The sequence below is a fragment of the Macaca thibetana genome, unplaced genomic scaffold (genome assembly GCF_024542745.1).
Source record: "Macaca thibetana thibetana isolate TM-01 unplaced genomic scaffold, ASM2454274v1 unplaced_scaffolds9, whole genome shotgun sequence".
NCBI classification, from domain to species: domain Eukaryota; kingdom Metazoa; phylum Chordata; class Mammalia; order Primates; family Cercopithecidae; genus Macaca; species Macaca thibetana.
Genome location: NW_026088798.1, coordinates 8070 through 25316, shown reverse-complemented (window position 1 = coordinate 25316; position 17247 = coordinate 8070).

The following is a 17247-nucleotide window of genomic DNA, read 5'->3' as shown; positions in this document are numbered from 1 at the left end:
GGAAGAAACTCTCCCAAAAATTTGGCGGGCTGGAAAATGCGTTTCAAGCAGGAGCATCCACACCCACGGAATGAGGCCAAGGCAGTTACAGTTAGAGGTCAGATTTATGAGGGGAGAGCGAGGGTGAGGTCCGTGGGTGGGGAGACTCCGACCTCAGCTTGATGGGAAGACCTGATGCTGCCCCTCAGACGCCTATTTCTCAGCCACCAGAGAAAGTGGAATCACTCCTTAGTGAATGCTTTCATCAAACTTTTGAAAAACCTGTAATGTCCCAGGAAGGAAAATCGAACTGGACAGTTTTCCCCTTTTAAGAGTGTTAAACGTCCCGGAGACAAACAGCAGAAGGCTCAAGGAGTCCAAATACTCAACCTGAAGTTCTTTCTGAACAAGAGATGGTGTATAAGTAACAGGCATACGAGACAAAACTGAACTAATCACCGCAGCTGTGGCTCCTAGCCCTGTAGCGTGTCATGCAGGCCCTTTTGCCTTCTCTGCCCTCCGCTGTCCCAGACCCCAACGCTACCGCGCACCTCCAGTCATCAGCTCCTGCCGACCCATTGCTATGAACTCTGTTTCGGTGGCTCTCTTCTCTCTGAAGTTTTGCTTGTTCTCCTGAAGTCCTGGTCTTGAAGAGCTTATGATCTGCAGGGACAGATTGGATTTGGGCAGTACATAGTTAACTGTAGCACAGCTTGAAAAATGCTCTGATAGAGGTGGGCAGGCAGTTTGTACATGCGGGTAAATGCGAGGTCCTTTTTCAAAACCATGAATCCAAGTATTCATGCTATTTTAAATCTGCAATTCTTTGACTCTCCAGAGGGTTTTTAGATTAATTTTTTTTTCTATTACTTCCTAGTGTTTGTTTGCATAGTTCAGAGTACTTGATTAAAACTTACCAGGTCCAGGTCGGCGGCGCGGTGGCTCACGCCTGTAATCCGAGGACTTTGGGAGGTCTAGGCAGGCAGGCGATCACTTGAGGTCAGGAGTTCGAGACCAACCTGGCCAACATGGTGAAACCCTGTCTCTACTAAAAATACAAAAATTGAGTTGGGCGTGGTGGTGGGCGCCTGTAATCGCAGCTACTCAGGAGGCTGAGGCAGGAGAATAGCTTGAACCCAGGAGGCGGAGGTTGCAGTGAGTGAAATGGCTCCACTGCACTCCAGCCTGGGCCATAGAGTGAGACTTTCTCTCTAAACAAAAACAAAAACAATGTACTGGGTCTACCTCCGGCTCTGGAATTTTCCTGGAAGGCCTTCTCTTCTGGGCTTCATTTTTCTCACTTTTGAGGATCGTAAACTACATAATTTCCAAGAATTTTTGCCCTACACCTTTAATTCTTTCAAGCAAATATAGCAGAGAAAAATTCTCTTCCCCGCAATGGTGTAAGGAAGTCTCTCACAGAAGGGACACATGGGTATGGAGAAGACAGAGGGTATATATATATATATATATATATATATATATATATATACATGTGTATTATACATACACACACACACATATATATATTTGTGTGTGTGTGTGTGTGTTTTTATTTTTTTTTTTTTTTTTTTTTTTTTTTTTTTTTTTTTTTTTTTTGACGGAGTTTTGCTCTGTTGCCCAGGCTGGAGTGCAGTGGCAGGATCTAGGCTCACTGCAAGCTCCGCCTCCTGGATTCACTCCATTCTCCTACCTCAGCCTCCCAAGCAGCTGGGACTATAGGCGCCTGCCACCACGCCCGGCTAATTTTTTGTATTTTTAGTAGAAACAGGATTTCACTGTGCTAGCCAGGATGGTCTCCATCTCCTGACTTCGTGATCTGCCTGCCTCGGCCTTCCAGAGTGCTGGGGATTACAGGTGTGAGCCACTGCACCTGGCCGACAGAGGATACATTTTTGAGCTCTACATTTCAGAGTTCTTTTCTCTAGCCCTGGCCTGGGTCCCAAACAGGGAACTTAATTCACTCTATCACTGAAGTATACTCTTGCTTTGATGCCATTGATATGTTGTCCTAGAGATTTGCTGTGGCTGCTAGGAGTGTTTCATAGTTAAGAACTGATGCAACCTCTCTTTTGTCAGTTGATGAGTCTATAAACCATGTTGTTTCCTTTAGTATTATCTGCCTGGAACTGGAAGGTCAGAGATGAAGTTTTCTTAGATTATAAGTCTCAGTCTTTGCTATCTACCTTTGTCTGTCTCCCATGTCACCTGCTGTTTTTTTTTTTCCCCCCCCCCCCGTTTTTCATTTTAATGTTTTTATTGGATAGGTGTCTATTATTGCAGGCTACTTCAAAACATTTTTGGATATTGACAGGATATAAGTATGAATAATATGTAAAAGATAACTTCTTCTAGTTCTTTTGAGCAGAAGATTTGGTTTCTACGATATGTCCCTATTAAAGCTTTTGTTAAGTCCAAGTGCTTTCTGAACTTCAATTCCCTTACCTGTAGAATGGAGTTAGTTGTTAGTAATACCTGTTCTGCCTAACTCAGGAGATTGTTTTGAGGATCAAATGAAATCATGAATGTAATGGAATTTTGTAAATTTTAAATGAAATATTGTATTACCTAAGATTTTTTTTTTTATTTGCCATATTAAGAATGGAATGAATCTGGGTTTTCCTTTGAAATCCCAAATGTTTAATGTACAGAGAAGTTTTAATGTGTCTGTTGGGGAGCTTCATTAGGATTGTTTTTTATCTTTAATTTAATGGCCAGTATTGTTTTATATTTTAGCATTTTTGGGGAACATCAAAATTTGTGTTTCAGTTATCATTAATATTTTACAAAGTTATTGAATGTGCATGATTTAGTCTTTAACAATCTCTTCAATTATTTACATTCCCATGTAAAAAAATGCAGTAATGAACGTCCATGTAAATAACATTCCCATTCTTTAATGAAGCATAATTTCTTGACATTGCAGTTTCTAAGTGCCCTGTGTTGAGGTTGGGAAAGCTAAAGGGCAGTCAGAGGTCAAGGTCAGCAAAGCACCACCTTTGACATTTGAAATCCAGCAGCAGGTATCACAGTGAACCCCATTCCAGCATCCAGGAAGTTTCTCTGCCCTGCCTCTCCTCCAGCCACCTCAGAATCTGTGTCTGCAGTGTTGGTCCTGCTTTCCTGTCTCTCCTCTGCCTTTTCTTTCTCTTCACCAACTTCTACCGAGTGCCTCTGGTGTCCCAGACAGTGGCAGTGGGAGGACAAAGGCTAATAAACCCGGCCCTGGTCCTCAAAGAATTGATGTTTTCTGTGCAGACATTAAGTTACACTGTCATATATAGTGTTGACAAACATTGATACAGATTTCCTGTGAAGTGCAGAAGCACCATCCTAGAAGCAGAGATGCAGAGGCAGCACTGGTGACTCACACATGGAGAGCTGGAGTTCTTGGTCTAGTGGGATAAACTGACCTGGACATCATTTCAGTGCAGCGGAGTGAGTGCTGGGATGGGCTCCCTCGGGGCATCTGGGGCTGGGTTTGTCTGGTGTTTAGTCTCCTGCTTGGTACTTAGAGTTTATCAGTAAGATGAGCATTGGGAGGTTTCTAAGTGAAAGGAAAGGCAATCACTTACCTGAAACCTGAAATTTGTAGGTGTTCTGGGCCATTTATAATTCACTGAATCTGTTTTGTCAGAACAAGTCTATCATCTATTGTTTTGGATGGAGTGTGGCCAGCCCTGCCTTGCGATGTAAGGAAGTCAGGAAACGCTTGTCAGGTGTCAACACGGTGCCAGACACTCTTCTAGGGGTTTCCACGTAAATCACTGTATTCATTTCTGTTGCTGCTTTACCACATTTCCACAAATTTAATGGCTTAAAACAATTGAAATTGTATCATCTCACAGTTCTGTGGGGCAGAAGTCTGACGTGGGTGTCACTGGGCAAAAATCACCATGTGGGCTGGGCTGCATTCCTCACTGGAGAATTGTTTCCAAGCGCTTTTGGCCAAATATAGTTCCTTGTGGTTGCAGGACTGAGGTGTCTGTTCCCTTGCTGGCCATCTGTTGGGGGCTGCCCTCAGCTCCTGAGGCCTCTATCTGGTCTTTGCACGTGGTCCCATCAGCTCAGGACTAGCTAGGCCAGGGACCTGGTCAGGCTCTCCAGTTCCCCTGTGTGCATTTCTCTTCTTCCACTCGGAGAAAGTTCTATGCCCTATTTTAAAATTTTTTTTGAGATGGAGTCTCACACTGTTGCCCAGGCTGGAGTGCAGTGGCGTGATCTCAGCTCACTGCAACCTCTACCTCCCAGGTTCAAGTGATTCTCCTGCTTCAGCCTCCTGAGTAGCTGGGACTACAGGTGCCCGCCACAACGCCCGACTAATTTTTGTATTTTTAGTAGAGATGGGGTTTCACCATTTTAGCCAGGATGGTCTCCATCTCTTGATCTCGTGATCCGCCTGCCTTAGCCTCCCAAAGTGTGGAGATTACAGGCATGAGCCACCATGCCTGGCCAGTTCTATGCTCTTAGAGGCTCATGGGATTAGATTGGACCTCCCTGGATAGCCCAGGATACTCCTCCTAAGGCCTGTGGCAAAGCCCTTTTGCTGCGTGTGACATAGTCACAGGTCTCGGGGGTTGGAATCTCCCACCACAGTTACTGATCCACTTACTACAGCAGCCTGGGAGGTGCTTTTCATTGCCTCTGGTTAACAGATACCAATTTTTTTTTTTTTTTTTGCAAATTGGCAGGAACATGAAGATCCCTTCTTTTTTTTTTTTTTTTTTTTTTTTTTTTTTTTTTTTTTTCGGAGTCTCATTCTCTTGCCCAGGCTGGAGTGCAGTGGTGCAATCTTGGCTCACCACAATTCCACCTCCCGGGTTCAAGCAGTTCTCCTGCCTCAGCCTCCTGAGTAGCTGGGACTACAGGCACATGCCACCAAGCCTGGCTAATTTTTGTATTTTTAGTAGAGACAGGGTTTCACTATGTTGGCCAGGCTGGTCACAAACTCCTTACCTTGTGATTTGCCCACCTTGGCCTCCCAAAGTGCTGGGATTACAGGCGTGAGCCACCACACCCAGCCATGAAGATCCTTCTTAAATGAAAAAACCGTTCCTCTGACTTGATGTGAGGCTGTTGGTGAGATTGATAGCAGTGGAGACAGGTCCATCAGAAATGGAGCTAAACTTTGTGTTTTGGAGTATTTTGATGGCCTGCCCTGATTATGTAAGTTTTGCTAAGAAGTCATTAGAGTAATTCCTCTACTGGAAGAAACACCCATATGGGGAATTTGGGACCTTGCCTTTTCAAGTTTTACACAAAGGACTCTTCATGGGTGAAAAGTACATGATTCCAGGTCCATTTCTAGAATGGAAACAGCTGCATCAACCCAACAGCGATTCACATTCCTGAGTTTGAGAGAATCTGATTATTTCAAGGCTGAAGCCAAAAGCCCAATAAACAATGTTTGTACCTTTATTCATAGTTAGGAATTAGGTGCATCCTGTGGTCAAGAAAACAACTGATGGTGGTCACCAAGTAGTTTAAAACCAAGCAGGACCTCATTTTATCATGTGGGTGTTTTTGATTTTTTAAATGAAGTTTTTATTTTCCTGTGCAATAAATGACAAGCTCTGACTTGAAATACATTTCCTTTAATAAACCAGAATCTAGGGCCGGGCGCGGTGGCTCACGCCTGTAATCCCAGACTTTGGGAGGCCGAGGAGGGCAGATCACGAGGTCAGGAGATTGAGACCATCCTGGCTATGGTGAAACCCTGCCTCTATTAAAAATACAAAAAATTAGCCGGGCATGGTGGTGGGCACCTGTAGTCCCAGCTACTCAGGAGGCTGAGGCAGGAGAATGGTGTAAAGCCATGAGGCGGAGCTTGCAGTGAGCCGAGATCACGCCACTGCACTCCAGCCTGGACGACAAAGCGAGACTCTGTCTCAAAAAAAAAAAAAAAAAAAAAAAAAAAAAAAAAAAAAAAAAAAAAAAAAAAAAAGAATCTATAATCCTAAGGTTTTTAACCTGGCTTTCAGAAATTTATGAAGTCCCCAAAATCCTGTGCAACAATTTTGTGTATATGCATCCATGTGTGTTTATGGGGAGACGATTTATAGCTCTCCATACATTTTCAAAGTGGTTGGATTCCAAAAAATTTTAGAATACGCCACTTGGGCCTGGTGTGGTGGCTCACATCTGTAATCCCAGCACTTAGGGAGGCTGAGGCAGTAGGATCCACTGAGATCAGGAGTTTAAGACCAGCAACATAACGAGACCTCCACCTCTACCAAAAAAAAAAAAAAAAAAAAAAAAAAAAAAAAAATGCTGGGCGTGGTGGTGCACACCTGTGGTTCTAGCTGCTCGGGAGGTTGATCACCTGATCCCAATAATTTGAGGCTGTAGTGAGTTAGAATTACACCACAGCACTCCAGCCCTGGGCAACAGAGCAAGACCCTCTCTCAAACAAAAAAAAAAAAACAAAAAACCGTATCACTTAATATACTATTGTTGTTGGTCAAGTATCAGATTTTGTTTAAAAATTAAATACTCTTTTTTTTTTTTTTTGATGGAGTCTCGCTCTGTCACCCAGGCTGGAGTGCAGTGGCATGGTCTCAGCTCACTGCAAGCTCTGCCTCCTGGGTTCACACCATTCTCCTGCCTGAGCCTCCTGAGTAGCTGGGACTACAGGTGCCCAGCCACCACGCCTGGCTAATATTTTGTATTTTTAGTAGAGATGGGGTTTCACCGTGTTAGCCAGGATGGTCTCGATCTCCTGACCTCGTGATCCACCCACCTTGGCTTCCCAAAGTGCTGGGATTACAGGTAAATACTCATTTTTAGCAAAGTTGTACAGGCATACAGCTCTAAGAGTCAGAAATTAACAAGGCTTACAACAAAACCCAGCAATCCCCCACCTTACCCTTCTCCACCCTGATCCCTGCTCCTTGGAGGTTACTGTGTTTATGTTTTAGCTGGTTCTTCTAGATTGTGTGGAAGACAAGGATTCAGGTTGCTTACCCTCTCCCCTCCTCCTGTTGCCCACGTTTTTCTCCCCCATCCTCTCAGTATAATTATTGTGATAGTGAGGCCAGGCATGGTGGCTCATGTGACTTATCCCAGATTTTTGGGAGGCCGAGGCAGGCAGATCACTTGAGGCCAGGAGTTGAAGGCCAGCCTGGCCAACACAGTGAAACCCCGTCTCTACTAAAAAATACAAAAATTAGTCAGTTGTAGTGTCGCACACCTGTAGTCCCAGCTACTCAGGAGGGTGAGGCACAAGAATTGCTTGAACCTGGGAGGTGGAGGTTGCAGTGAGCTGAGATCGCACCATAAGCTGAGATCGCACCACTGCACTCCAACCTGGGCAACAGAGGTAGACTCTGTCTCAAAAAAAAAAAATCGTGATAGTGGGATACATAGTACAATAGTGTATATATTTAGTATTCTTCCTGGTTTTTGGCCCAGAGCTTCTAAAACCCTTGTAATTTCCTGAGTGATAGGAACATCATTGGTTATAATATTTGGTCTTAGGTTTCAATACCTGACACAAGAGCTTCTAAGACTTTTGGAATCTCTGGGGTGATAGGAGTGTCTTTTGTATGATAATGAGATGACAGGTGGCTTCGGGCCCCTGGACAGGTTCAGGATTAGGGCTGGTTGCCAGAAAGATGAGTCATGAGTAAAGAGTTGGACATATCAGCCCCACCCCTACCTCTGGGAGGGGAGACGAGACAGGCTGGAGATTGAGCTAGTCACGGGTGGCCAATGACTTCATCATGTCTATGTTATGAAAACTCCATAAAACCCTCTAAATACTGGGTTTGGAGAGCTTCTGGTTTGGTGAACTCATTTGGTGCTGGGGAGGTGGCACTTCCAGGGACGGCATGGGAGCCCCGACCTCTCTGCCCCGTGGTGTGCCCTGTGCATCTCTTGCATTTGGCTGTTCCTGTGTTCTCTTCTTTGTAATAAACCAGTAAGAGTAAGTGCCAAGCACTTTGCGTCTGTCACCTCTCTTACTTTTTCAGCAACACTGTGTGGCAGATAATGTCCTCATTTTGCCGGTGACAAAATGAGATTGATGCATTGAGTAACTTGCTCAAGGTCACATAATAAGTGGAATTCAAGCTCTGACTCCGAAGCCTGTGCTTTTAACCAGCATGCTGCATACCGGCCTCTTTATTTGTTAGGATTTTTGGTGTCTTTAGGGCCTGACACCAAGTTGGTCGTTGTGGCCTAGAGCTGTTATAAGGGAGCTTTTAGCGGCCCTGCTGAGAACAGAGCCAGCACCTCCGGATTGGCAGGGCAGGGGCTGTTCCTGCTGGGAGCTGCAGGCCATTCCCTGTGGCCCTTGGCTGATCTTGCTCATCCACTCCCTCCCTCATTCAGTAGGTCCTGAGTGCCGCCTCCGTGTGGAGGAGAAGGAGGCAGCCTTCCAGCCCAGGTGGGGCCTGCAGGTACACACAGGGAGAGGCAGCTGTGCACTGAGCTGGCTGTCGGCTGGGACAGTGTGGCTCCAGAGGTGGCGATAGAATGCTCTGGGACTGCAGAGGGAGCACATGCTTGTGAAAGGGAGGAAGGGGCAGGCACCGCAGAGGAGGTGTACTTGAGTTGGACTTTGAGGGAGGAGTTGGATTTCCACAGTGGAACCGAGCAGCTGAGGCTTTCTCAGCAGCTGAAGATTACAGCCAGCCAGCCTCAAATGTTCAGCTTTTCCTGAATTCTCTTCTTTACAACACTGCAGTAAGTTTTCAACAGAGATGAAGCAGTCACCTCCATGTCATTAATGTTCTGCAAATCCTGTGTGTAGTTTTCGATGCTTAGCAGATGGGGGCAGCCTGGGCCATAAGAGAAGAGCCTGTGTGTCCACCTGTTGGGACATCAGTCAGGTGTGGCACAGGGCAGTGATCACTGCCTGCCCCTGAGGAACTCAGTTGTACTTTTATGTGGAGAGGACAAAGAAAGCTGTTGTACAGGGGGCAGGAGACATTTCACCTGCAAAGCAAGGCACAAAATACATAGTCTGTGCCCTGCATGAGAAACCTAGCAGAACTGTGTGCTGATTCCCACCCCTGCCTCCCCTCCTGAGAGCGAACCGTCCATTGTACTATGGCGGAAGGCATTTCTGAAGCCTCTGCAATCGGAGTGATCTGTTACTTGCCCATTGAGCCTTAGGGGCAGCAACCAGGTGGTGTGGCTGAAACACAGGCCTTGGCCAGACCTGGTTGGATATGTTGGTTCTGCCACTGATTGTGAATTACAAAACCTTGGAGAAGTCATTGTCTTTCTCTGTGCCTCTCATGTAAGATGGGGAACACTGCGGCCATTGCAGAAAAGCAGATAGGTGGAGCGAGTATGAAGTGCTTTGTGTGTGTGTCACACGGTGAATGAAATGGCACTGATTGACATTATTGATAGTAATAACAGGTTTAATTCAGGAACAAAACTGGTAAAGTAGGCCAGGTGCGGTGACTCACACCTGTAATCCCAGCACTTTGGGAGGCCGAGGCGGGCGGATCATGAGGTCAGGAGTTTGAGACCAGCCTGGCCAATATGGTGAAACCCCATCTTTACTAAGAATACAAAAATTAGCTGGGTGTGGTGGCATGCCTGTAGTCCCAGCTACTTGGGAGGTTGAAGCAGGAGAATCATTTGAACCCAGGAGGCAGAGGTTATAGTGAGCCGAGATGGCATCACTGCACTCCAGCCTGGGCGACAGAGTGAAACTCTGTCTCGAAAAAAAAAAAAAAAAAAAAAAAAAAAAAAAAAAAAAAAACCTGGTAAAGTGTTTTACCCAGCCTAGGTACGTGTGGTAGAGCCAAATGAAAGCTTAGAAAAAGATGACTTGAGAACTAGCCCAGCAGAAGAATCAGGCGGGATGTGTTGTTACTGAGTAAGTGAAATTTGCACCTGCTTTCTCCCAGGCCTCGCTGAGTTGTGTACAACAGAGAGCTCAGGTGTTGGGGGCAGTTGACCGGTTGAAGAATGCATTGCTATTATGTGAGGAACATTGGGCTTTGAAAAAGCAGAACTGGATCCACGTTCTTGCCTGGTAACTCTAACTATCATCTAGTTTGTAAAGGGGAATGCAGTTCACTGAAAAATTCTTATGACAGTGGGGAAAGGATTGGGGCCTCTGCATTGGTGTGTGTAATATAGGTCATATGAAAGAGCATTTAGGCTGCAGGGAGACTTTTCATCTCTATAACTTTACTTTCACAGGACAATTCCATCATGATTTGAAGATTTTGGAGTCAAAACTACATTGTTCTGCTATGTGTTTTGGGGCAAATTTATACATACAATTTGCTTAAATATTTCAGATGATACAAGAATATATGTGTGGGGTAAAAAGCTGAAATTTGCATTCCCCCTTCTCTAGAAGTAACCATTGTGAATAGTTAAGTCTGTATTCCAGCTATTTTGTATACTATAAATACACTGTGAACATTTGAGTGTATATATACATGTATGTTACACACATTTTTAGAGATGGAATATTGCTGTGTTGCCCATGCTAGTCTCAAACTCCTGGGCTCAAGTGACCCTCTCGCCTCAGCCTCCCAAAGTTTTGGAATTACAGGCGTGAGCCACCGCGCCTGGCCTGCATGAGTATATTTACTAATTGCTAAGTTACTCTGTTCAATACGTGTCTATTGAACTCCCCCATGTGCCAAGCATTGTTCTGAATACCTTATATGCACCAATTCACTTAATTTTTAGAGCAGCTCTATTATTGTGGCCCTTTTACAGTGAGGAAACTGAACCACAGAGAGGCTGGGGACGTTGTCTAACATCACACAGCCAGTGCTGTTGGAATTGAGGTTTGAACCCAGACAGCTGGCTTCAGATCTCTTAGCTGTTATCATAGATGGCACACCCAAACCTTAGGGCCGCCTCCCAAGCCTTGCCTCCGATACGGGCTCACCTGAGCTCTGCGAGAGCCGTGTATGTGAGGTTTCTTTCCTCTTTAAGAACACAAGTCTTGGAATTGTCCCAGACCCTGGTAGGACCTCTTGAGGACCAAAAACAGGGATTCTTCAAGCCTGCCCCAAGGGCCAGATCTCTGATTTAGCTACTTGGAAGGTAGACGTGGAAGAGAGTAATTTTGCCAGAACAAAAAGTCAGGATGGCTGGGCTGACTCGGCCAGATGCAGTGGCTCATGCCTGTAATCCCAGCACTTTGGGAGGCCGAGGCAGGTGGATCACCTGAGGTCGGGAGTTCGAGAGCAGCCTGGCCAACAAGTTGAAACTCCGTCTCTACTAAAAATATAAAAATTAGCTGGGCGTGGTGGCAGGTGCCTGTAATCCCAGGTACTTGGGAGAGCTGAGGCAGGAGAATTGCTTTAACCCGGGAGGCAGAGGTGGTAGTGGCAGTGAGCTAAGATTACACCACTGCACTCCAGCTTGGGTGACAGAGTGAGACTCCATCTCAAAAAAAAAAAAAAAAAAAAAAAAAAAAGAAGAAGAAGGGGGAAGGGGAATGGCTGGGCTGACTCATAGGGAGAGGCCCTACAGCAGCCGTAGGACCTTGGCCACTTGGGTGGAAAAGAAGGAAGGAAGAGCTTCACCCATGGCGGTGACCTGGACTGCAGAAACCACACTAAACATCCACATCCTGGAGCCTGGCCACCCCATTTGCTTCTCTTCTCCTTGGGTAGAGGGTGTGGGGAGCTTTCTACCCTGGAGGCTGAGCAGCGCAGCTTCTAACCAGGGTAGGCGTTTGTCTGTCCCTGGGAATACAGACAGCATTCTCATAAGCAGCCCAAATACTCCTGAACAGCTTTTTGTAGGGTGGGGCGGGGCGGGGCAGAGGGTCATTTTGACTCATAGGTACCTTTTCCACTTTCACTGCTGATAACTGTGTTACAGATTAAAGTTTTGTTTTTGATACTGAAGAGGGCTTAAGAGAGTGAGCTATTATGGCACATCTAAGTCTGCTAAAATAGAACCACGGGGTAGTGTAGGAAAATCTCTTCTAAATTATGGATCATATATGGTGAACGTTAGAAGCCATGTGTACCTAAGTTGAAAAATCAAAACATGTCTTGTATTTGGGTGACCCCGGTAAGTCTGGATGCCACTGCGCCTTGTGTGAACACAGGATGCTGAGGTGTAGGGATCAACAGGCTTTTTCTGGACATCTTGTGCTTCTCCCTTGGGGTAAAGTGGGGCGGCAGTAGGAGCGCACAGCTGTTGGGCCCCTAATATTTGTCAGCTGGTTTACATGTGGGATTCCATTTAATGCAATCTTGGAGGTAAAATTATTTTATTGAAGATGAAGATAGAGGCTTAGAGAAGTTAAGAAAATTGTTCAAGGTCACGTCATTTGTTTTGTTTTGTTTTGTTTTGTTTTTTTTTTGTTTTGAGACAGAGTTTTGCTCTTCTTGCCCAGGCTGGAGTGCAATGGCGCGATCTCGGCTCACCACAACCTCTGCTTCCCAGGTTCAAGTGATTCTCCTGCCTCAGCCTCCCGAGTAGCTGGGATGACAGGCATGCGCCACCACGCCAGGCTGATTTTGTTTTTTGTAGGGACGGGGTTTTTTTATGTTGGTTAGGTTGGTCTTGAACTCCCAACCTTGAGTGATCTGCCCAACTCGGCTCCCCAAGTGCTGGGATTACAGGTGTGAGCCACCACGCCTGGCCAAGGCCATGTAATTTCTTAAGTGGAAAGATGAAGTACTTGATGAACTCAGAAGTTTGACTTCAAGGCCCTTGATCTTTCCATAACACGTGGTTCCTTCCCTGGTTGGTGGGAGTGACTGAAGAACTCAAGGAAGCTGTGTTTTGTGGAAAGAGGACCTGAGGGGTGTATGGTCTTTCCAGGCTTGGAATCTGCCATGCTGGGCTTCTGAATTGTATAGCTTGGCCATATAGAGAGAAGCCCCTCATTTAAGACTTATTCTTTGGGGGAAATAAAGGAAGGCCGCCCACATGAGACAGGCAGAGGTGACTTTCTCAGAGCTGCTGTGGCAAGAGTCGGCACCATCACTTGCGTGTGGCAGAGACTGACATGCAAGTGAGTGGCGGATGAGGAGTGGGGAAATTTCAGGATGGAAAAGAACGGCTCCCAGTGGAGGCTGTTGTGGGGGCTGGAGGCGGCTGTGCAGAAGTGGGGTGTCCTATGTGATTGGTTAGGGGCGTATTTGGCTTTCTCTGAATGATCCTAACTGGAAACAGGGGCCAAAATTAGGGTGGCTGTCAGTTTTGAGTCAAGTCCTGGCCACGTGGGACAGAGTTGTGGTTTAGTTTCTGGGTTGTGGAGAGAGAGCAGTCTGGCTTCCTGTCTGATGTGCTAGCCTGGCTGGCCTCCTGGCTGTTGACTGTAGATAGGGGATTGGTTTCCTGGGTGGGCAGCTACAGGTTGTGGTCTGAGTTCTGTCTTTATACATATGATCAGGCATGGTCTGTTTGTATATTCAGTCCCTCATTTTTCTTGTCAGTAAAAATATCAAATGACAAATTGGATACATTGGGAACTTTTTAGATGTCTGTGTCCCCTGGAGGAAGTTTTCACGTTCACATTTAATCAGAATGAATATAAACAATTGGGCCATTTATCTTGAAGATTTAAAATAGGAAATCTTCAACAATACTACCTCGGCGCCATTGCCTCTCTGTCCATCGTTAGGGAATGTGTTTTTATCCACCGCCGGCTCATCGTCCACCAGTTTGTGGTTGATCCAGTTCTCTATACGTCTTGTCTTGTGTGCATCTCATTGTTTGCTAGTGTTAGCTTTCCCCTTCGTCAGTGTAGTTTATTTGTGTAGCATCTGTTGGTAGGAAGTTATTTGTGGAATTTGTGAATGGAAGGGACCTTGGAGGTCTGCTAGGTCAGCCCAGTGATTTTCAAGATAAACGGAAATACAGGGAAATGTTCCAGCTTTTTTGGTGGCAAAACCAGGAATAGAAAGCAGTGTTCTTTGTGCCACAATGTCATTGAAAGACAGCTCAATGTGGGCCTAAAATGCAGAGTAACTAACTTTCATTTATCTCTGCTTCTGACTCTTGTTATCAGACATTTTAAATTGACCTTAATGTGTTAGCAGAAATATGAAAAGTCCTGACTTGTTTACATATAAGGTACTTCTTTGCCTACTCATTTGGTTGTTTTTTTCAACAGGATTGAAAAGACATTGTTCTAAACTGAATGTTTATGTCTCCCCCAGATTCTTGTACTGGAGCCCTAACTGCCAGTGTGATGAGGGGGTAGGACCTTTGGGAGGTGATTGAGGGTTAGAGGTTAGATGAGTCATGTGTGTTTTTTATCCACCGCCGGCTCATCGTCCACCAGTTTGTGGTTGATCCAGTTCTCTATACGTCTTGTCTTGTGTGTGTGCATCTCATTGTTTGCTAGTGTTAGCTTTCCCCTTCGTCAGTGTAGTTTATTTGTGTAGCATCTGTTGGTAGGAAGTTATTTGTGGAATTTGTGAATGGAAGGGACCTTGGAGGTCTGCTAGGTCAGCCCAGTGATTTTCAAGATAAACGGAAATACAGGGAAATGTTCCAGCTTTTTTGGTGGCAAAACCAGGAATAGAAAGCAGTGTTCTTTGTGCCACAATGTCATTGGAAGACAGCTCAATGTGGGCCTAAAATGCAGAGTAACTAACTTTCATTTATCTCTGCTTCTGACTCTTGTTATCAGACATTTTAAATTGACCTTAATGTGTTAGCAGAAATATGAAAAGTCCTGACTTGTTTACATATAAGGTACTTTGTCGCCTACTCATTTGGTTGTTTTTTTCAACAGGATTGAAAAGACATTGTTATAAACTGAATGTTTATGTCTCCCCCAGATTCTTGTACTGGAGCCCTAACTGCCAGTGTGATGGTATTAGGGGGTAGGACCTTTGGGAGGTGATTAGGGTTAGATGAGGTCATGAGCGTGGGCCCTGGTCTGACAGGATTAGTGCCCTTAGAAGAAGAGAAACCAGGCCGGGTGTGGTGGCTCACACCTGTAATCCCAGCACTTTGGGAGGCCGAGGTGGGCAGATCACGAGGTCAGGAGATTGAGACCATCCTGAAACCCTGTTTCTACTAAAAATACAAAAATTAGTTGGGTGTGGTGGCACGTGCCTGTAATCCCAGCTACTCGGGAGGCTGAGGCAGGAGAGTTGCTTGAACCAGAGAGTCAGAGGTTGCAGTGAGCTGAGATTGTGCCACTGCACTCCAGCCTGGTGACAGAGCAGACTCTGTCTCAAGAGAAAGCAGAGAGCTCCCACTGCCCTGGTGTGAGGAAACAAGAAGAAAGGTGGCTGTCTGCAAGCCAGGAAGAGGTCCCTGTCCCGGAACTGAGTTGGCCAACACTTTGATCTTGGACTTCCAGCCTCCAGAGCTGTGAGAAATAAACTAATGTTTAAACCACACAGCCTATGGTGTTTTTTATGGTATTTGCCTATGGTATTATGGCCATCTGATTTGACTGATACAGAGATGGTTCCAGAATACTGTAGCCTGTATCTAAGTTGGTGATGCCATGAAAATAAATGTGGTAGTTCATTCCTTTATATAAAGATAGCGCTGTGAGCCCAGGGCCTTTGCTCATGTCTTAGTTGAGTCTTGTTTTCTTATAATAGCTTCCTAATTTCTCTTTTCCCCCTCTAATTTATATTATATATCTGGATTAAATCATATATGGTATGATTTTATACTTTATGTCTATACAAACTTTTAGTGATTTTATTTCATTTGATTTTATTTTTGAGACATGCCCTTGCTCTGTTGCTCAGGCTGGAATGCAGGCATGCCATCACAGCTCACTGTAACCCTAAATTCCTGGGCTCAAGTGATCCTCCCGCCTCAGCCTCCTGAGTAGCTGGGACTACAGGTGTGCTATCCTGCCTAGCTAATTTTTAAATTTTTTGTAAGGAACAGAGTCTTGCTGTGTTGTCCAGAGTGGTTTCAAACTCCTGGCCTCAAGCAGTCCTCTCGCCTCAGCCTCTCAAAGCACTGGATTACAGGCATGAGCCGCCACACCCACCCCAGTGATTTTTTCATTGTTAAGATCAAGGACGGGTTCCCTGGCTTGGCATTCAAGGCTCATGATCAGGGCGTGATATGCAAGTTTGGGTTTCAGTGTTTCCATTCCCGCCATCAGCCTTGCACTCCAGCTTGTTGCCTAAGCCCTGTTCTGAAGCCCAGCCTGAGAGCTGCACTTAGAATTTATACCTTCTCATCTCTTCATCGTCTTCGCCTATGTTCTTATCTCCATCTTAGACATTTTCATACATCTTCTGTGTTCTTCATCTCTCTCATCGTCTTCTTATCTCCATCTGGGACATCGTCTTCACCTGTGTTCTTATCTCTGGGACATCTGGTTCTTATCTCCATCTGGGACATCGTCTTCGCCTATGTTCTTATCTCCATCTGGGACATCATCTCCACACTTCTGCCTCTTTAAATCTTCTCCATCCTTCAAGACTTGAAATACTCACTTCCTTTACATGATCCCCGCTCTGACATCCAAGCTAGAATTAATCTTTCTTCCTTTGAACTCTGATAGTGCTTAATGTTTTTCATCCTTTAATTATACAGCAGTCCTGTGTGTTAGATATTATTATTCCCCCAGTTTTTCATAGTTACTTTGAAAATATTTGCTGTAGTCATATATTTTGAATATGTAATATGAGCGACATTCAAAAGGTCCTGGAGAGTGAAAGGCAGTCCTACTCCCATCACTGCCCTGTGACCACTGTTGCCAGTTTTGTTTGTTTGTTTGTTTGTTTGTTTTTCCAAAGGCAGAGTCTTGCTCTGTCACCAGGCTGGCGTGATCTCAGCTCACTGCAACCTCCGCCTCCCGGTTCAAGCGATTCTCCTGCCTCAACCTCCTGAGTAGCTGGGACTACAGGCGTGCGCCACCACGCCCAGATAATTTTTGTATTTTTAGTAGAGACGGGGTTTCACCATGTTGGCCAGGATGGTCTGGATATCTTGGCCTCGTGATCCACCTGCCTCAGCCTCTCAAAGTGCTGGGATTACACACGTGAGCCACTGCGCCCAGCCTATGTGTCTTGTTTTTAAAAACACAGATGTTGGCATAAGATAAACACGGTTGTCCACCGGTAAGTATTTAGGTTGTTCCCAACCGTTTGGATTAATCAATGCTGAGTTGTACATAATTCTTGCATATTTGCGTGAATATGTTCATAGGATGCATTGCTAGAAATGGAATTGTGGGATCCAGGGTTCTGCACATTTTAAATGTTGATGGGTGTTGCTCGATTCCCTTCCGTTAGGGCCATACCGTTATCTCACTGTCAATGTGTAAGGGCGCCTATTTCTATTTCCTTGCCAACAGTTTCTTCTCAGCTGTTTTCTTTGATCACA